Source organism: Lissotriton helveticus, chromosome 4_1 (genome assembly GCF_964261635.1).
Source record: "Lissotriton helveticus chromosome 4_1, aLisHel1.1, whole genome shotgun sequence".
Lineage (NCBI taxonomy): Eukaryota > Metazoa > Chordata > Amphibia > Caudata > Salamandridae > Lissotriton > Lissotriton helveticus.
The window spans coordinates 1,374,931,916-1,374,953,500 of record NC_136063.1 but is presented as its reverse complement, the minus strand read 5'-3'; positions in this window follow the sequence as shown (position 1 = coordinate 1,374,953,500).

Below are 21,585 nucleotides of genomic sequence, written 5' to 3'. Positions count from 1 at the left end.
TGCACATGGTGTGTAATGCGATTTCATCTAATGGAGTTGGGTTATACCCTCCTTCTGGAAGGTTTGGGGATTATGGGCTACTTTTAGGCTGGTTTGTGCGGGTCCTGTTGAGCTGTTACCGGTGGATTGGGTGATGCTGCTTCTAACGCAGACTATTGGAGGTAGTCGGGGTAGTTTGTGGCCCCTCTATGGTCCTGAGGGCGAATGGCTGGAATTGTGTTTGTTTGCTGTTTTTTCGCCAAGAGTCTCTTGCTGTGGGTAATGGACTGAGTGGCTGTTTGCCCGGATGAATTTCTCTAATGGCTTGGTGCCAAATTTGCGCATGGACTATGGAGTTCTATTGGTCACCTTAACACCCCAAGCTCATCGAAAACCTGGCCTCCAGCACTGGAGCATTATCTCCTTTTGGAACCAAAGAGGGGGCCTCCATTTGCTGGAGGCCTGAAAAAGTTTGAAGAATGGGGTTCTTTTGATCTGGGGCATGCCCTAGTGAATTGGCCAAAGGGACCTGGGTGCCTGCTTTTATGCATCAGTTGGAGCCACCCTGGTCCCTCGTCAGACTGTCTGCCCTCCCGTGGGTGTGGTCAGCCAACCCGCCCCAGGGGATCAACAGCGGAGGGAGGCCCAGGCCCCTGCGGGCATAAGGATAGCAAAATTTAGTGTGAACTCCCCGTTGATTTAGCCCTATTGTTAAAAAAAACCACAAGATAAAAGGACTAGGCACCCTAGACCAGCACTGTTTTTTTTAATATTCTAGGTAGTATGGACAGAACGGTGGTAGTGCACGAGCTGGGAACCTGACCTCCCTAGCTCCCTTGATATTTTGGAAAACCAAAATTAATACCAGAAACAAAAATGCTCAGCACATACCAATATATTTAAAGTATCAAGAGTGATATAGTGCAATCTATGAGAACGAAGTATAATATCAATCACAATCATAGCGAATAAGCTCCCAAAGCCCAATCAATTTGCTGGAGACTTCTTTTCATCTATAAACTTTCTTCTATCTTTATTTTGATAGAGGATATTTTCATTCAATTTTTAAAAACATGACACATGATCATGGCTGACGCGGCGCGTTTCGTCTCCACAAGACTTCTTCAAGGCTTTATTTATAATCCTTTGTTCACACTTTCAGATAAATCTTGCTCAAAAGAGCGCCCAATAGTTTAAATTGCGTGTTCCTATCACTTGTAAGATCGTGCCTGTCAAGAAGCAGAAGGAAATATTCTCCCAAAATGAGGTAGTTTAGCCTCAATCTATTGCAAAGTAGTGTCGTTCTATCTCAATTAATTATTCATGGAGCAAGACGTTCGGTCTGATGTCCGAATTTGTAAAGTTGCGGGCGAGTTTACAAATTCGGAAATCGGACCCAACATCTTGCTCCATGAATAATTAATTTGTAACAAAGTGCAATGGGTAGTTCATAACAGTTCAAGTTCATATTTAGCAGTGGAATAGCAAATATGGAATTCTGATTTGTAGAATAGTAGGTATTATTTCATAAATGCATAAACTCACAAATTTGACATAACATTTTGACATGAAGCACAATTGCAAAATGCAAACAGCACAGCAATATCAATAATGTATAAATAGAAAATCTTAAAGAAACTAGGTCTGGGCAGAGTTCGTGGAGTTCTGCTCTGCCCTGCTCTTAGCACCAGGAGTTTGTCCTGCGCTGTAAAATCACCAGGAACAGCACTACGCAATGCGCCAGAGGGTGCTCCTTCGTCTTGCGTAAATATTCTATTCAAGCGGGTGCTACCTCAATGTGAGTGGCAGATTTCTCAACATGAGTGGTCGCGACAATTTTTCTTGCTGACGCTCACAAATTTAAAATTGGCGAGCCGCGTGAGAGAAATAACTTTGCTCTGCATGACTTTGCGGAGGTTTGTGGAACTCGGCGTGAAATGCAGAGTGGGCAAAGTTTGTGAACTCCGCCGGCGGAATGGAATTCTTTGCCCACCCATAAAAGAAACTAGAAGAGAAAAGGTTGTCAGAAAAAATTATTATTTTGATTAAAAAACTTTAGCTCCTCCCAGCCCAAGTACAGGGGGGTGGCTCCATTTTAATACACGTAACAAAGTGAGCACAATAGTCTCTCAATATCAGCTTGGTGGACAAAAACAGCACCAATTTGTGCAGAGAAAAAAAGGAATAAACTGACAATTATCAGCCCTCTGTGACCAGACACAAGCTACATCTTATAAACCAAGGACCGAACTTTTCCCTAATGTCCGAATTCCACCCTGTATCATAACAAGGGGTTGTGCATATAATCTACCTGAAGCCTAGCAGTCCAAGTGAAAAAATCCACATCTTCACTTCATTTTGAAACCATCAGTGTTAAGAAACTGACAATCCCTAAGTAAACTCCTTTCACCAAAAAATGAGATTGATGGTGATGGCCTTATATAACACACCAAGGGCCTAAGTGTACCAGTTGTGTCACCCTCAATGTGTAAAGTGAAATAAATAAGACTGTCTGTATATCACTCAGCGGCCCAAGCATTTATAAATAAGTGGCCCTATATAACACACCAAGGGCCCGGGTGTACCAGCTGTGTAACTCTCAACAGTTCAAGTGAAAAAAAAACTTCACCCTCTCTAGCATGCTGGTTAGGGAAACGTGATCTATGTGCTTGTCCTAGTTTGCTACATGCCACATGTTGAGGGCTGGATATATGAAGGCCCTGTTTTGCGATTTCCTAATTGCGAATCTTTGCAATTCGCAATTAGAAAATCACAAAATGGGATGTATGAAAGTGTGTTTAACACTTTCTGCGATGCATAGGGGATAGCAAAAGCCCTACCTCATGAATATTAATGAGGTAGGTCGCAATTTACAACCCCTAGGGATCGTAAAAACCACAGGGATGGTGGCCTGCTGGGCTCAGCAGACCAGCATGACTGTGATTGCTTTTAAATAAAGCAACTTTTTTTATTAAATGCAGCCCATTTTCATTAAAGGAAAACGGGATGCATTTAAAAAAAAGTGAAAAGTTTAACTTTAATTTTTTTAAAAGCAGGCAGTGGTCCATGGGACCACTGCCTTCTCTTAAAAAATTATTTTACTGACATTCACAAACGGGAATGGGTCCCATGGGGACTCCTTCCCATTTGCGAATGGGTTACCACCTTCTTGAAGTAGGTGGTAAAATGCGAATGTTTAGCGACAGCATTCACTGTCACAAATCATTCATACATACCCATGCGATTTGGTATTGGGAAGGGACGCCCTAAACACACCCCTTCCTAATACCAACTCGCAAACCCAAATTGCGATCCGGTAACAGGTTACCGAATCGCAATTTGGGTTAGATATATTTGAAAACCCTTTGTTCCATTCGCAAACAGGCTGATTCTTCGAATTGGCTCGTTTGCGAGGCAAAGAACGGTGCATACATCTGGCCCATAGTCTCTTAGCCTGTGAGGTGTCCTACGGATGGACCTCCGCCCATGCATTCTGCAAAACTTCCAATCAATTACGGCGTCTGCTCTCCAATCTTTTTGAGCAGGTGTGAATCCATTCAAGCAGAGGTCCTTGTTCTTTGGTAACAGTTGGAAACAACAAAGACATCTCTCTTGGCTGTCTCACCAAATACAGGAATAAGTCGGTTTGATTAAACACAGCAGCCGGTGGAGTGGTGTATGAAGAAAGTCTTTCATTGTACAGAAATTTTGGCTGACCATTTATACCATTCACAAGGTACAATAAACCAAGCTGGCATTCTTGACTAGTCATAAAAAACAAGTACAGCCATCTGATGAGGGGGACACAGGTGGTTTTCGACGTCGGCGAGAGCTAGTGTTGGTCAGTGTGTATGTGTCCAGGGGCTGTATAAGTGCCCTGGGGTGCAACGAGCATTTGCACATGGGTTGTGTGCCCCAAGGTGGCTTTGGTATTACAGAAGGGGTCGCAGACGCTTTTGTGGCCCCTTCTGTAATACCAATAGCTCTGGTGCACAGAAGCGCCAGCGCTATGTTTGAGGTGGCATTCCCTCATTTGCATGGGGGCGTGCCCCATGCAAATGAGGGAATCCCTTTGTCTCTGCGCCTGCGGCATATAACCGACGGTCACAAAGGCAAAGAAGCCCTCAGGAGACACACTGACAGTGCGCCTCCTCAGAGCAGCCCTCTGCAGGGGATAAAGAGGGTCTCATGGACACCCTGACAGCCCCTTGCAGGTGTGTGAAGCTGCTGACTGCACCAGCCTGCAAGAGGTTCTCTATTCCCCTTTAAAAGTGCAGGCGGGTTGTCGCCTGCACAGTGAAACACAGAGTGGCTGTAACGCAGCCTCTCCATATTTCACGGTAATGCTCTGCCCCCAGGGTAGTACACATTTGGAGTTGCCCTCAGGGTAGTGCATTCCCCATAATGTGGCACAATTTCCTTCATTGCGCTGGGCGCACCTTTTTAAAGTGCGCTGCATGTGTTAATCTGCCCCAGATGTCTGGCAAGGGGTGTGCGTGTTCACTGTGTGGTGTGTATGCTGTGTCCTGATTAGCTGAGTGTTCCTAACTGTATGTGGCATCTATCTTTGTGGTATTTTGGAAATGCAAGCCTTTGGCCAAACATCAAATTTATTCGAACCTGTTTGTGGTATGACTGACTAACTGTGGGATCGATGAGGGTATTCCTTGGGTATGCGTTTGTCTTTGGGCTAAGTGTAACCCCAACTATGACCTGTCAATCAGTAGACTAAGGTTTGGGTCACAGGGCCTGTCTCACCTCGTATCTCTGGCTCACAGTTGATGGGAAGGTCACCTTGAGCGAATTAGACACCTCACTTGATTGTTTATAATTAACATGACGGTTATTGATATATTTCTTACCGACATTATCAGTATTGTGCATACATCAATATTGTGTTTACTGATATTAACATTGTTATGCATGCATATATTATGGCATACATTGACATTGTTTCTACTGGTATCCACATTGTTTTGCGAGCACATTTTATGACTTGCATTGACATTGCATTTATTGGTATTGCTGTGGTCGGGCCTGCAGATATTGTGGTGTGTGATGACATTGTATTCACGGATAATAACAATTGATTCATTTCTATACATAGGGCCTGACCACAAACTGTATTTTGTAGAATGTGCGGTTTCACTACAGTAGTACTCAGGTACTGCAAAATACTATTCACTAGCCTTTGTTTGGAGACCACCCCTACACCTGTTTTTCTGTGCTGCGGTCTCTGCCACGTATATAGAGGTCTCTGCACATGTAGGTATACATTTTAGTGGTAGATGTGTTAAGGACCACGAGGAGTGGCTGGAAAATGGGGAGTGTTTGCTTCTAAATGTGCGAGGTATATAGTTTAATGTTTAAAAATTGGATATAATTATTTAAGTTTATATTATTTTAAAACTTAATAACGTTACATGAAAAGACTTTTTATACAAACTTTAAATCATCTGTCAAATGATTAAACTTAATTGGAATTAATTCCACACATAGCTTTCAACATAATGTAATAACTAATAAATAAAAATGAAAATGTTACTGTAGGTGGGACTTTTTAAAATTTTTCTTAAGAAATATTGTTTAAAAATTAAATCAACATATGTTATTTAATGAATTATTAAATATACATACAACTTAATGAGAAATGTGCTGTAACATTGATTTTATTAGATCTAGGTTCATAATTAATGTTTTACATTATTTCACATCTATATTTTATGCAAACCTAACTACATACGTACATACAGCAAACTATAATCATGTTCCCTATTCTTTCCAATAGGGAGGTCTGCACCACAGAGATGGAGTTCTCCATCTACATGTGAAAAGTTACTATTATACACTCATAAATCCTCTTGCAGGGAGGAAAGACATATAAGTCTACACTTACATGTAACTCCATACACATAAACATACACATAAATGGTGAATTGCAACAAAGTAAAATGTACTCCTAGATGCCATAGTAGATGTATACTTGAATACATTTACACATTTAAAATTATCTTTGTGAATCAGTCCCATAAGTTTCTCTGATAGTTTGTTTGTCTTAGTGTATATACGTGTATAAATTGTAATATGTGGAAGGTACGTGTATTTTAAATTTTAAATTAAAAATCTTTTTGTATTTTATAAATCTGAGTTTGTAGTTGTAATATCACTGATAGTTTGCATTACTACTGTGTTATATTTATCATTATATGTAGCGGTTGAGGGTATGCTACTTTCTATTGGCACTAATGGATGTACTAAGGTGTTGTTAGCCTTAGCTGTAGACTAAATATTAGCTGTAGCTTAGTGATGGGAGGCCTGTTGTTTGACATTTACCTTCTATTTTTTAGATTTGTGGAGCTCCCACTTCTGGACTTCTAGGACTTTATTTGTATGACTTCTATCAGTATATGTCAGTTGGATGAAACACAGTGGGAGGGATAAAGACTTGAGATGCTCCTTTTCAAATGACCCACATGCCTGTGGATAGTTTCAGCCATGTCAAAAGGGGCAGAATATGGGAGTCATGTGTTTTGCAGATCTCATGTCAGCTCCCGAAACTAACAGTGTGTCAAGACTGTCAGTTCTAGAAGTCCACACAATGTTTAGACAAAATATTATGTGGACAAAATATTGTGTCAAGAATATCGAGGAAAAAATATTGTGAAGGTAAGTTTTACTATATATAACTCCATACATATGTACCTTGATGATACATATACATCTTTAAGGTACATAGATGTAGAGTTAAGAGTAGTAAATCCATAGACACCTATTTGCACTTACCATCTTGATATATTGGTCCTCGATATTTTTGACATGATATTCTGTCCACACGATATTTCTGTTTATGATATTCTGTCAGTGATTCATCCACACTATGCACAATCCTCCCACTCCTTCAAACAAAACACCAGGTGCAGCTAAGAACAGCCAGGGTGTAAGTGTCCAAAATGTTATAGCTTTATGTAACCTACAACCCAGTCTTCAAGAAACTCTTAACAAAATGCAACCATGGGAAAGTTGCCATTAAGTGATTTGTCTTGCTTCCTTTGCATTCAATAATCATATTAACTTGTGCCATTGGAAAGAGTGAATTTGTGACTGCTTTCAGAGAGGCAATCAGCCTTGAATCAAATTTAAATAACCACAAACATATCAGTTTCTGGGTGTACATAAAATACACATGGAATACCCACCCTGGAATACTTTTTCTCCACCCTTAAGAGATACCTTGTTCAAACAAAATGTTATGTATAAGTAATCTTTTTCCAAGTGTAAATCAGCATTTGAGAATACCAAATATAGATGTATACACACTGAGTAAGTCATCTGTACACATAAGTTGAAGGGTATCTGTAAACAGCACATTCTCTCTCCACTGGACTCTACTGCATTTGTAAACATATGTTTACAAATCATTTTGTGAATTACATTGTCTGTGCCACACACAATGGCTCCAGTATCAGTGGCCCCTGATACATACTGGAACTAATACCAGGAAAGAAGCAACTACCGCAGAGGATTCAGAGAGCTGAAGCAAAGCAGGTATGGCAGCGGCACTGAGCAAGATGAGGCACCGCAGAGGAGCTGAAGAGGCACGACAGGACTGCAAGACCGTGTACCACAAAGGGTTGCACATGGTGTGTTAGACACTGGCATTGTTGGGGATGAGCAGGTAGTGTGTGAAGGTGGCTGGTGCACATACCAGTGCAGCTTGCAACTAGGACTCGATTTGGGAGCTATAGCTTGTGCTTCTAACAGTAATGTAGTTGTAATTATCCAGTGTCCTATTGGTAGAGCTTTGCTGTTGTTCATGGAGCATTCCAAGTTTTAAGAGTCTTGGTTGTCAGTTGGACCTGGCTGGGAAGGCGCTTTGATGCTCCAATAAAGAGCTGCTACTTATTACACTATTTATGTGTGCTTGTGCTTCTTTGACCCCACTGCACTCAAAAACCCTCTCCATCTCCCCCAGTCACAGCCAATGGAGCCCTCCCCTTTTGAGCATGGGGGAAGTATAAGAAATGGAGATCCTGGGCTGGGGGTGTGTACGATGCTCCTGACCTAGGACATCAATTGCAAAATCAACAAGTTGATTAATAAAATGCTTGAATTAATCTCAACCACTCGTTATTGCTTGGGCTACATGTAAATCCATTGATTAGAACAGGCAAACTCAGCCCAGCTCACCAAAGACACCAGCGCCCTTACACTGCACTGCACTTCACTGCCTTCAGCACCCGGGCCTCAAACCCTTGGCTCTTTCGCCTCTTGGACTGATGCTTCATCTACACAGCATGTGTGTTGCAAGCTTGAAAAGTCTGAGAGAACCCAGAGCCGGCTCAACTGGTGATTCTCCTACCACAGAGGCAGCAGGTTAGTCCAGGTTTGTCTTTGTGCTCCTGCCCTACATTCTGGCTCCACAGGTCTTGGTTTTCCCTGTGTCTTGCTTGTGCCATGCACCTGGTGTTTGGTGTCCAGGGTGGTGGTGGTGTGGTCGCGGTGGGCGAAGGCTTCTTCATCCACTTCCCTGCCCAGCCCAGAGACACTTTGGCAAGGGGGCCTGTTGAGCTCCAAGTGGCCTGTTTCAAGTGTAGTGCTGGGCTTCTTGCTAGGCACTAAGGCACAGTGAATCTGTGCCAAACATTTGCGATCCATGCCAGTAATCCTGACAGGGACGCAACCCCACAGCCTGAGACCCACTTAAAACTGCTTGAGCTTAACTGCAGCACAATCACATCCCAGCATTACGGGACTTCAGTTTCTGCTATGAGACAATAAAAAAGAAGGGCCATAGCACCGAAAGTGACCAGTAAAAAAAAACCACAATGGGCCTCATTTACAAAAAGTGTTGCATCGCTGGGGAAAAATAGTGATGCAAAACTTTTCATTGCGTCATCCTTGCGACACCATCCTAGGATGCTTGTTTCCAGTCCAGGGAGGACCTGGCCTGGCAGTTCGGGCTGGAATGTTCCCATTGGGCACAGAGTCAAGACTGATTTGCATATGGCTGGGTTCAAACTGGAATGGCATGGGGAGCAAAAAAACGATGGATTTAGGCCCAGCTCTGTGTACTGGGGTGAATGTAGGACATTGTTCTCCATTCTGTCCACCAATTGTTGTTTTTGCATTTGTCAACCTGAGTGGGAAGGGTATGGCCAGACGTAGGTCCTGTGCTCTCCATGCCACTGGAGTCAAGCTATCCTGGCTGATGAGGGCTGAAACCCCGAAACTGGTCCTAACATTCTTGTTTCCAGGCCAGGGAGTACCTGGCCTGGCAGTTTGGGCTGGGCTGTTCCCATGGGGCACAGGGTCAAGACTGATTTGCATATGGCTGGGTTCAAACAGGAATGGCATGGGGAGCAAAAAAATGATGGATTGAGGCCCAGATCTGTGTACTGGGGTAAATGTATAACATTGTTCTGCATTCTGTCCATCAATTGCTGTTTTTGTATTTACACTACAGTGCTTCATGTTACAAAGTATTGCACAGATACGTCAGGAATACTGACTTATCTAGTGGCGCAGTAATGACACACTGCTAGAGTGTGCAAGTACCCTGACACAACTCCAGCGATAAGTCATTACACATGGCGAGTCCCATGTAAAAGGCCCTGCATCACTCTTTTTGCCTGTTTGAAGGAGGCGTAAGGATTTGACGCAGTCAAGTCGTAGAGGTGGCGTAGTGAAATCTCATAAATTTCACTGCCCCACTTCTACGGGGCTTTTTTTACAGGTGAACGCCCACCCTGCATACATTATACCTGGCGCAGATATAATGTGTCGCAGGCCTTTACAAAGTGACGCATGTGCCTAGATGCGTCACTTTGTAAATAAGGCACCATGTAGCGTATTTATTACGCCGCTGCAGTATCACTGAAAAGTGACACAATGGCAGCGCAAGGTCTTCATAAAGAAGGCCCAAGGCCTGGTAAGGCTCATAAAAGCTGGTCTAAACCTAACCAGGTTGCCTTGCTTACAAAAGCCTGGCGAGGGCTACTCAACCTAGCTTATGATGTTTGACTTTTTTAAGAGTACAAGCAATAGTGAGGTAGTTGCCACAGAGGTCATTTCAGAGTCAACTATACTTGTAGTATTAGCAGGAAACCAGAATCTTGCAAAAAACAGTACCCATAACCAGCAAATATATGGCGCTAGTAAGGATGACTTACCTAAAACATGTCAAAACACATCAACCCCCAGTGACAAAATCAAAAGCTAGGAAAGACCAACCTCTCATAATAGGAAACACCATAAGCTCCTCAGACAGCTCAAAAAAGGTTCATTACAGTTTCACTTTAGTCATCAACGTAAACCACTCTGTGCCATTTTACAAACACCTGCTGCAATAATCCTCAATAATCCCACCATCGTAAGCAAGCAAACAGTACACTCTTGCAGTTCCAGTATTAACCATGGAAACCAATCATCCCAAATCATTTAGCTTTTGCACCATTGGAGCCCCCCTGCAAGCTACACAAACAATCTCATGGTCCTACCAACACCATACCAACAGAAAGTGCAAGCATAAGTGCAAGCCATCCCAGAAAGTCCAATAATGAAATTAAGAATTAGGAGCAGAATTTTACTGAAGGGCATACGGAACACAAGGAACATCAATAGAATACCATGCCCTTTCTTCAGTAACCTAAAACTCCACTTTCTATTTTGAAATGCAAAACCAAAGTAGAAACAATAAGGGGCAATATTTTGCTAAGCAACACAGGAAGCATCTCTGGGTGTTGGCTACCCTGTTGGATACATTAAAAGTGACAGGCAAGGCCTTGAATTATCATTCCTGTAAACTAGACATACAGGTTGACCTATTAAACACTTTGGCTATCTTTATATCAGGAGTTGACACTAAACTTGAGAATGTCAGTAAACTCATAATGCATAATCGGTCAGCTCCTAAGGGAATTGTCAATGCCTGTCCTTGGTCCCTGGTAGGAGATATTGGCTGAACTAAACACATTACAGCAAAAAAGAGGTCTTTAGAACCTCGGTGGTTGCACACACTCCTCCCAGGAAGCTTGTTATTGGTGCTGGGTGTTTGGCCATGGCTCTGAGAACTAAACTAACGTATGTGGGGATTGCCATTTTAGCACCTTATTCCAACTCTAATAGGTCACCTCCCGAAGACCTCGCAAGTCAAACCAGGACCATACACTGGAAACTGCTCAGTGCATTGAAACCCAACTCCAAAGCACAAAGGCTGCAAATCCTTAGGCAAAACTAATTAGCCATTGTGACAACATCAGAGCTAACAGCAAACTAGCAAAAGGAAACACCTCTAACTGTTATACTGTTTTAGAGCTCGTCCGGTTAGGCTGGATGACGCTCATCTATGATGTACCCAGGGTTCTATGTGTCTGGTCATTGGGGCTGGGTGACAGTTGGGCCAGCTGCGTCTGGCAGGGGTTGTTTTTGGTTTCTCCTAAGAATAAACTTCCACTTGGAATTTAATTACCTTTCCAAGGCTTTATTTATTACAACATTGTTGGCGACGCTGTCCAGATGTGGCAGTTTAAAGGAGATAGTGTGACCCTGAACGGAGAATAGAACCTAAAAGGGAGAGTTGATCTCGAAAAGGAGAGTCAAGGTGTAGTGTAACGGAGACTACATGACGCCGTGAGAGGAGCGTGATAATTTAAAAAGGAAAGTAAGAGCTCGGCTGTTTATAATTATATGAAAAGAAAAGGTCAAATTTAATCGTCGTGAGTCTGCACAAGTAAGCAAACTTAACATTTTATTGCGCAGCGGTGGGGAAAGATATCGAAACCTGCCTGATTTATGATTATTTAAAAGAATTAATCATAGTAAAGAGAATTTGCGTGAATCATAGTTGACAACAGGAACAAGTTTGTGTAAAGTGCTCGGTCCGTATGAACTCTTGCTGAATTTGAAAGTGCGTAGTTAAGGCAGCACACGGAGCGCATTTGAAAAAATTTATTTGAAAAATAATCACTATGTTAAATGACAGCTAAAGCTGCGAGCTGTGGTATTGACAATTTAAAGTGCAGCGCGAGTCTGCGTGTTGAGCAGTTACAGTGAAGTGCGAGCTGATCAGAGCGCAGCTCGTGTGACAGCGCGAGCAAACATGTGGTGAGGGAGAAGCGCAGCGCGAGTTAACGCGTGACAAGAAGAAGGTGAAAATAGAGAAGAATACTACCACAACGTTGTCTGTGTGAAGATATACTGTTTAATTAGCAGTTTACGAAATAAAAAAAAACATGGGATAAAAAAAAAGGAGATTCGGAGCAACTTACTGTGAGTGCAGCACATTGTTCAGGAGTGTGAGCTTAACCTTTGCTGAAACTAAGAAGCCACGTTAATGCTCATTGGTTTATTGGATCTGAGCAGCTACAGACATTCTTATTGGTTGAGCAAGACCAGTGTAAAGGCATTTAAGTTTACTAGCGTGGAGCAATTTCAGGTTGAGTCTGCTGCCATCTGCTGGTGGTGAACAGGAATGGATGTTAGCAATGCAATTGCTGTTCCTCCAGCATTCCTAATGTCACCTGGTGAACCACCCATTGAATGGGAGGAGTGGATAGAGAGCTTTGAAAACTACTTAATAGCGCTGGATGGCACAAAATGTCCACCTGTTAGGAAGAAGGCTTTCCTTTTAGGGTCATTGGGAAAGGAGGGGCAGAATATTTTTAAATACCTACCAGCAGAGGGTAATGCGCAAGGAGGAGCAATGGAGGATGTGTATAAAGAAGCTGTGTTGAGGTTACAAAAGTAGTTTGCAAAGCAAGTCAATGTGGTGATGAGACGACACAAGTTTTACACTCAACCACAACGTGCAAATGAAAGTATAGATGATTTTATCGTAAGGTTAAGAGAACATTTTGGCGAAGTGTGAATTTGGCCAGATGCAAGAGGAAATGATAAGAGACCAACTCATTGTTCAGTGCTCTTGCAAAAAGACTCAAGAGAGGCTTTGGGCGGCTGGCAATCCGACACTCAAGGATGCAATAGCCTTCGCAAACGTTGTGGAGGAGTCAGAAAAGTGTATGAGGGAAATGAAGATTTCATCTAATAAAGGGAAGGATGATGATGTAGCAGCTCTGGAAGTTGATGCTGATACTATAAATGCTGTAAAGGGAAGAACATAAAGCAGTTCTGTTGCTAGTGGAAAGAGCAGATATCAGAGGCAATGGAGTAAAGTGTCTGGAAAAAATGTCCCAAAACAGTGTACCAGAAGTGGTAGTAGCTATCATTTAGCTGATTCGAGACAATGTTTTGCGGTAGGAAAAGACTGTCTAAAGTGTGGAAAGCGGGGATATCTAGCGAGGATGTGCAAACAGCAAGGGAACAAAGTGAATGCTGTGGAGGAAGCTCAAACCTCGTATAGGGTGGTAGTTGTTGATAGAGGGAAAGAAGTCACAGAGGTAGCTGGAGAAGAACGGAGGAGACTGCGTCCACAGGCGGAATTCAGAATTAATGGCAGAAATGTATCATTAATGGTTGATACTGGATCACTCTACACCATCATTCCACTTGCATTGTTTAGGGAGACTTGGCCAGAAGTATCTTTATCTTCGACGGATTTTGTTTTGAAGTCTTACCAAGGCAATGACATAAGTGTCTTGGGATTCTTGGACGCCGAGATCACGTTTCAAGGAAGAGCTACGCAAGGGAAGGTGTATGTGGCGGAAGAAGGACCACCCATTTTGGGTTGGCCACACCAATTTGATTTGGGTATAAAGGTGGATCCAAGGTCAGATGTACTTGTTCTAGCTGTTGATGATTTGTGCTTGGATGATATTCTGGAACAACATAAGTCTGTTTTTGAAGATAGATTGGGTCAATTTAAACAATATGAACATGACGTAAAATTGAGGAAAAATTCTGTGCCGGTGAAACATGTTGCAAGGAGGGTTCCCATGGCTGCTAGAGGGAAGGTAAAGGAGATCATACGAAAGATGTTGGACGACAGAGTAATAGAACCTGTTGAAGCGACTAATTGGTTGTCTCCAGTCGTCATTACTAAGAAGCCGGATGGATCACTTACATTGTGTGTGGACCTAAGAAGTCTGAATGAGAATGTAATCACGGACAGGTTTCCACTCCCGAACATTAATGAATTGGTGTTGATGCTGAATGGTGCCAAATTCTTTTCAAAACTGGATATGCGGAGTGCTTATCATCAGGTCAAATTAGCTTTGCATTCTATACATTTAACCTTGTTTATTACTGGTGAAGGCACCTTTCAGTCTTGTAAAGTACCATTTGGATTATGTTCGGCTGCGAGTGTGTTTCAACGAATAATGTCTTCTCTTCTTGCAGGTGTGGAGAAAGCTGTAGTATTCCAAGATGATGTCTTGGTGTTCGGAATGAGTGAAGAAGAGCATAACCTGTCTTTAGCAAAAGTATTAGGATGCATTGCCAAGGCGGGGTTTACGAAGGGAGAAGTGTAAATTTCTCACGAAGGAAGTGGAGTATTTGGGACATCTGGTTACAAGTGAGGGTATTAAACCAAAGGAAAATTTAGTGAGTGCAATTGTCAATACTCAAACTTCACATGACAGAGACACCTTAAGATCCTTTATGGGTCTTGTCGAGTATTATGCCAAATTTGTTTTTGATTTTGCAAAGAAGACTGAACCACTGAGAGACTTGTTGAGACGTGGAAGAAAGTTTGTTTGGGAGGAGCAATAGCAGAAAGCCTTTGATGCAATTAGACATGATATTACACATGCTGGGGTATTAACTCCATTTAAGTCTGGCATTGAGAGTGTTGTCACTGTGGATGCGAGTGCTGTTGGAATCGGTGCAGTTATTGCACAAAAGCATGGTAGAGAGGTGAAAACGGTTGCTTTTGCATCCAGATCGTTGACTGAGGTTGAGAGGAATTATGCTGTGATAGAAAGGGAGGCTCTGGCTGCAGCTTGGGCAACTAACTATTTTAGAGTACTTTTGTGGGGTAGTTCATTTACATTGCGAATGGACCATAAACCTTTGTTAAAGGTTCTGGGTCCGGGAGGGATTAAGAATTGCTGAGGTAGATTAGCAAAGTTGGCTGTGAGATTACAGGAATTTGATTGTAAGCTTGAATATGTGCCAGGGTGGCGCAACAGTGTGACGGACTGTTTGTCACGTTTACCAGACAAAAAAGGTGTTGTGGTGGATTTACCAACTGAAGAAGTGGTGGCGAATGTTGATGATGCTTTGGATACATATGCTAATGCCATTCAAAAGACTACTTGGTATAAACATATGGAGGAGGATGATGTTTTGGGTGGTGTGGTGCGAATGATCAAAGGTTGCACTCGGAGAGAAAGCAATTTACTGGTCAGACCATTTTTCAAGGTTGTGGATGAGCTGTCTGTTACTGAGGATGGTATCATTATGCGGAATGACAAATTTGTTCCACCCTATCGTTTGTGCCCTAGATTGATTAGTTTGGCTCATGAGGGGCATCTTGGACAAACGTTGACTTTAAAGAGGTTGAAGGGGAACTGTTGGTGGCCAAACATGGATGCAGAAGTGAAGGATTGGGTGGAACGGTGAATTGCTTATAGGGAGTCAGAAAAGAGATTGAGGGTAGGTTTGGGTGTCTCTAAAGAGCCGCAGCATATTTCTAAAGTGGAGAGGGTGTGGGAGAAAGTGTGTTTGGATTTTATTGGTCCTTTTACATTCTTACCTGAGTGTCAGAAATATGCATTGGTTTTGGTTGATGTGGATTGAGGTGGCATTTATGAGTTTGATTACCACAACTGCAACTATTGGTGTTTTGTCTGAGGTGTTCAAAAGAGAAGGTTTTCAGTTAGTTCTTTTGTCAGATAATGGGACGCAATTGACGTCTAACGAGATGAAGGAGTTTTTAGATTCTGTTGGTGTTAAACACTCCTGTTGTTCATTATATAATCCTCAGGGAAATGGATTGGTGGAACGGTTAAATAGAATGGTGAAGGGTACTATGCAGTTGGCCCATAGTTCTGGTTTGTCTGTGGTTGGTTCTGTCAGTGAGATGGTGTGGGCATATAGGACAACATCAAATGGTTTGGGTCCTAGTCCTTTTGAAATGATGCATGGAAGGCCAGCTGGAACGAAGTTACTTCCATCTTGGATGTGTGATGGTTCCGTTTCTCAGCGGGTTAAAAATGATGTGTCTAAGGGGAAAGGTGAAAAGTTGTTCATTAATGTGGGTGATTGGTTCAAAGTAAAGCCTGGCCTTAACACTCATTTTTTGAATAAGTTCAGAGGCCCATTTAAAATTAAAGCTGTTGGTGGAAATTGGGTCAAGTTGATGAACGGGCAGACATGGAATTTGAGGCGTGTTGCCTTGTATCAAAAAAAGAATGGCAAATACAATGTAAGATCGCAGGTGGAGGGTGATGTTACAAACTCTTCGCCCTGGAAGCTGATGTCTGATGAAGAGTTTGGGAAGGGAGGTGTTGGTTGTGATTTGAACAGGTGTCTGGTTGATGGGTTTGTTGGGGAAGGGGGTGATGGAAGAGGGGGAGATGGGTTGCTGGGATCTTCTTGTGTTTTGAGAGAGGCGGGTGAAAGAAGAGCACCATCGTACTTGAGGGACTATATTGCTACTGTCTGAGATTTTAGTGAGATCTCTATGTTCTCTATATTCTTGATGTCTGTTTTGAAATCTGCTGAACCCTTGTAATGTTTATTATTTCCTTGATGTGTTTTCTTTTTCAAGTCTTTCTATCTTTCTTTCTTTCTTTCTTTCTTTCTTTCTTTCCTTCTTCCCAGTTTTATTTCTTCTGAGTTTGTTTTTTACTTTTATTGAAATGTAAGATGAGGAGATATGTTATATTGTTTTAGAGCTCGTCCTGTTCGGCTGGATGATGCTCATCTATGATGTACCCAGGGTTCTATGTGTGTGGTCATTGGGGCTGGGTGACAGTTGGGCCAGCTGCGTCTGGCAGGGATAGTTTGGGGTTTCTCCTAAGAATAAACTTCCACTTGAAGTTTAATTACCTTTCCAAGGCTTTATTTATTACAACACTAACACCACCAAAAAGGGCGCACGCTTGGCTTATACTTCGACAACAACTGTCAAATCATAGAAAATGTATGAGGGGATAGTGGAAGGAAAAAGTAAAAGCACTCAAAGTGATCATGGATTACCAGAGGATGGCCGTAAAAAAGTAAAAACACATCCTGCTTCCTCAATTCCGACGACTGTTTCTGAGGGAAGACCAACAGGAAACATCTCAACCTTCCAAATCCTAAGAGCTCTGAAGGCGGGTAAGCGAGGAGGAAACAATGTAAGTGATGCAAAACTCTATTAAAACATGCAGGTCAGGAGCGGAGGAAAAATATTCCCACATTTCTGAGAAAAAAGCTAACAAGGATACAAAGAATGAAACAAAGACCCAGAAAAAGGAACAAGAATCAAAAATCCAGGTATCCAACGGAACATTGTACTCCTCTGAGAGAGAAGGCAAACCAGATATAAGGCGGGACCAGCACTTTTCAACTAGCAGCCTGCATAAAGTCGATCATAAAAACACATGTGAAAAACAGGCTGAAACTGATCGGTCAGTACCAATCTACCAGTAGGTTAATATTGACAGTCAACACTACAACACTCACACAATTAAACATGTGCACACCTTTAGGAGGATTACATCCAGTCCAAGCACTTTGAATATTATAAGAACAGCTCCAGCCATGGCTGGCAACCGAAAAGGAGAAACAACAGCATACTACTGTCAACCTACAAAAGTCTTAAATTACAGCAATAAAGTTAAACCCACAGTCTTTAAACAAGACTGTGCAGTGCCAAAGAAAGTCTTGAAAACTCAGTCAACTTATGGGTTAAGCCAAGATCTTGTCACATTCCCAAGAAACAGTCATATTATGATCCTTACTGAGTTCATGTGTAATATTCTGAAGTTACTTAATTCACTGTTACTTAATTCACTGACATGTTTATGACTACAGACATCTTGCTTATGTTTAAAGGTGCACCATTGTGATAGAACCTGGTGTGATGATGCTTCTGCAGTTTGCTGTCAGTTGCACCTGACATCTTCTGCTGGATGGGTGGGATCACTTTATTGGAGTAAACTTATTAATACTTTTGCTACTTGGAGTTTCACCATCTTCATTTTAACTTGAATTTTGCACTGGCGACGAGGATGGGATTCTATTCACGCAACAGCATTGTGATCCCAATATCAAACGACATTTTGTGACCTTTTCCTTCTGGAGTGAATTATCAAAAGACTGGTATTTCTCATCTCTATTTGAGTACCATTTATCTCTATGGCTATGAAACTCTTTTAAAGCTCACCTCACACGTAACTTTTACCACTCATTTTGTGGTTCAAGGGTCACAGCGTGACCTCATACATTAGAACCACCGCCGCACATCTCACCTCTTCTTATTTTATAAGCTGTGGGAGGTTGGGAGATTTTGGTGCGGGCTCTACTACTTAAGCGGTGATAATCCACGGACATTTATACTTATAAAAATTAGTGGGTTATCGTTGCTACGCTCTCAGCATTTCTAACTCGTCTTCTCTAGCAGTGTGTTAGTGAGAGATTTAATTATTTAGGGCATTGTCTCTTATCTTTATCATCTGGGGTGTTTAACATCTCTGCATAACTTATTTTGAGCAGCACTCGTTGGAAATTATAAGCTCTATTCCATATGCAGTGAGACTTTTCTGTATATGCCATCAAGCAGCGTTTGGAAATTGACTGTCTTGCCCGAGTTGTTAGCGCTTAAAAATTGTCTGAAATGACTGTTTTACACGTGTTATCAGCAGCGCTTGAAAATTGAGTGTTGTGCACAAATTGTCAGCAGCACTTGGACCTTCAACTGCTTTGCCCCAGTCGTCACCCTGGACTTATTGCCACCTCTATTGATCAAATAGGGGGACCAGCATTTTCCAAAAAGTCACAAGCGCAGGTATCTGCATTTATCAAAGTTTAACTGTCATTCGCGTGTGGCCTCCTACCTGTTGAAGATTTTAGAGTCAATGATGTATTGGTTCATGATTGTGATGGTGACTTTACCACTTTTCTAAAGAGAGAGTTTCCTGATGTGTTTAAGGATGAGGTAGGGTATCTATGAGGTTATGCTCATAATATAAGATTAATTCTGGGAGCAACACCTACAGCTTGTAAGGTCCGCAGTGTTCCATTATCAGTGAGAGATGAGATGAAAGGAGAACTAAAGAAATGAAATAAAGATGGTATAATTGAGGAAGTAGAAGGAACCAGGTGGTTGGCGCCAGTCGTAGCCGCACGAAAATCGAATGGAAATCTGCACCTATGCATTGATTTAAGGGAATTGAATGAAGAAGTAATTATTGATAAATATCCTTTGCCAAAAATATGTGATATGTTAATGCTTTTACAGGGGGAAAGTGTTTTTAAAATCTGCCTATCATCAGATAAAATTGGAAGATGAGTCCAAAGACTTAACAGCATTCATCACGCCCTTTGGCACTTACAGATTTGTTAGATTACCATTTGGTCTGGTGCCTGCAGCGTCTGTATTCAAAGAGCTTTAGAAAAGGTTTTGAAAGGCGTTGTAGGTGTTAAAATGTATCAAGATGACGTGCTTGTTTATGGAAGGAATGAAGAAGAACACAATATGATACTCAGGGAAGTCTTTAGGAAATTTCAGGTATACAATCTAACTGTAAGAATTGACAAATGTAAATTCAAAAGGTCATCCATAGATAGACTTGGACACACCATTTCAGGTCAAGGTGTACAACCCAAGGCTGGACTTGTAAGTGCCATTCAGAACCTTGCCTCTCCATCCAATAAGGAGGAAGTCATGAAATTTCTTGGAATGTCAGAATATTATAGCAAATTCATAAGGGACTTTGTTGGGATGTGTGTGAATATGAGGAAATTACTATGAAAGGGTGTCAATTTCATCTGGTCCGATGATTGTGAAAAGGAATATGTTGCAGTTAAGAGTATGCTCAAGAAACCTCCCAAATTAAAAGGTTTTGATCCCACTAAAAGAACTGTACTCATTACCGATGCCAGCATGAAAGGTTTGGGTGGTGTGTTACAATAGAAAGATGGAGACACAGAGAATGTCATCCTATTTTTATCCCGAAGCCTCAGAGGTGCAGAACTGCGTTATTCTGTAATTGAAAGAGAGGCCCTAGCTGTACACTGGGTGATAAAGAAACTCGAGAATTTGCTGTCGGGTGTGAAATTTGAAGTACGGACTGATCACAAGCCACTGTGTCAGGTTTTTAACAAAAAAGGTATAGATGTTATTTTTGGGAGAATTTCCAAATGGGTTGTAGCACTTCAGGGATACAACTTTAAAGTTGAGTATTTACCAGGTGCTAGGAATAGCGTTGCAGACACTTTGTCAAGATTGGTGGTACAAAGTGATGATAAGACTGAAGTTGAGGAGGATCTTATTGATGAATGGGTTTGTACCATTGAGGCTGGTGGAATGAAATAAAAGAGATGGCAAGAAGAATGTGCCAAAGATAAAGAATTTCCTGAATTAATCTCACTTCTCAAGAATGGATGGGATAAGAAAGTTAAAGGTGACTGTGAAAAATATTGGCTGGTGAAGGATGAATTAGCTGAGAGTGAAGGTCTTTTTTTAGGGGTTCTAGATTAGTTCCGCCAACCACACTGTGTGAAGAACTTCTTGTGATGGCACATGAGGGACATCTTGGGATGTCTAGGACTAAGGAGAGGTTAAGACTTACATATTAGTGGCCTGGAATGGACATGCAGGTGGAACGACTTGTGAGGGATTGCATACCTTGTTGTATGAGTGAAAAGTGTCAGAAGCCATGAGTTCAACCTATGGTTATAAGGGAAAGACCGAAAAAGCCATGGGAAGAATTAGCTTTTGATATTTTAGGGCCCATTCGTGGAAATAGATGTGAGAGTTATGTTTTTGTGTTGGTTGATTTATATTCCAGCTGGCCAGAAGTAAAAATCACCAAGTGCATTGATACCATGCATGTGATAGAGTTTCTTAAGGAGGTCTTTGGGAGAGAAGGGTTACCTGGTGTCATGTTGACTGATAATGGAACGCAATTGGTCTCCTTTGAAATGGAGGAGTTCTTGTTGAAGAGTTCCATCAAACATAAGAAGTGTGCTCTATATCACCCAGAGAGCAATGGCATGGTGGAATGCTTAAACCGTGTTGCAAAAGAGCCCATTGATTTAGTCAAACATAATAGTCTGGATTGGAAGAAGGAGGTCATCAGGAAGGTTAAAATTTACAGAGTTGTACCTCATGCCATAACTGGTCGGACTCCTTTTGAGTTACTTAAAGGAAGAAGTGCAAACACTTTAGTTGCTCTTTTTTGGATCAATGATACAGAATCCAAAAGAGGTATGAAATGCTCTAATAGTGATTGGAAGCTCAAAGAGTGTGTCAAAATAAAGGCACGCAAAATTAACTATGATCAAAGAAAAGCTTTGAAGATCACCAATGTCAAAGTGGGTGACTTAGTTATGATTAGAGCTCCAGTTGCTAGCAAAAACATCTGATTTGTTTAAGAAACCTCACTGGGTAATGAAAGTATTGACTAATGCTATCAAAACTGAAGATTCCCGTATTTGAAATCTTAACAGATGGTGGTTATTAAAAGCAGTAAGTTAAATGTTGGTAAAGATAAATCCTCC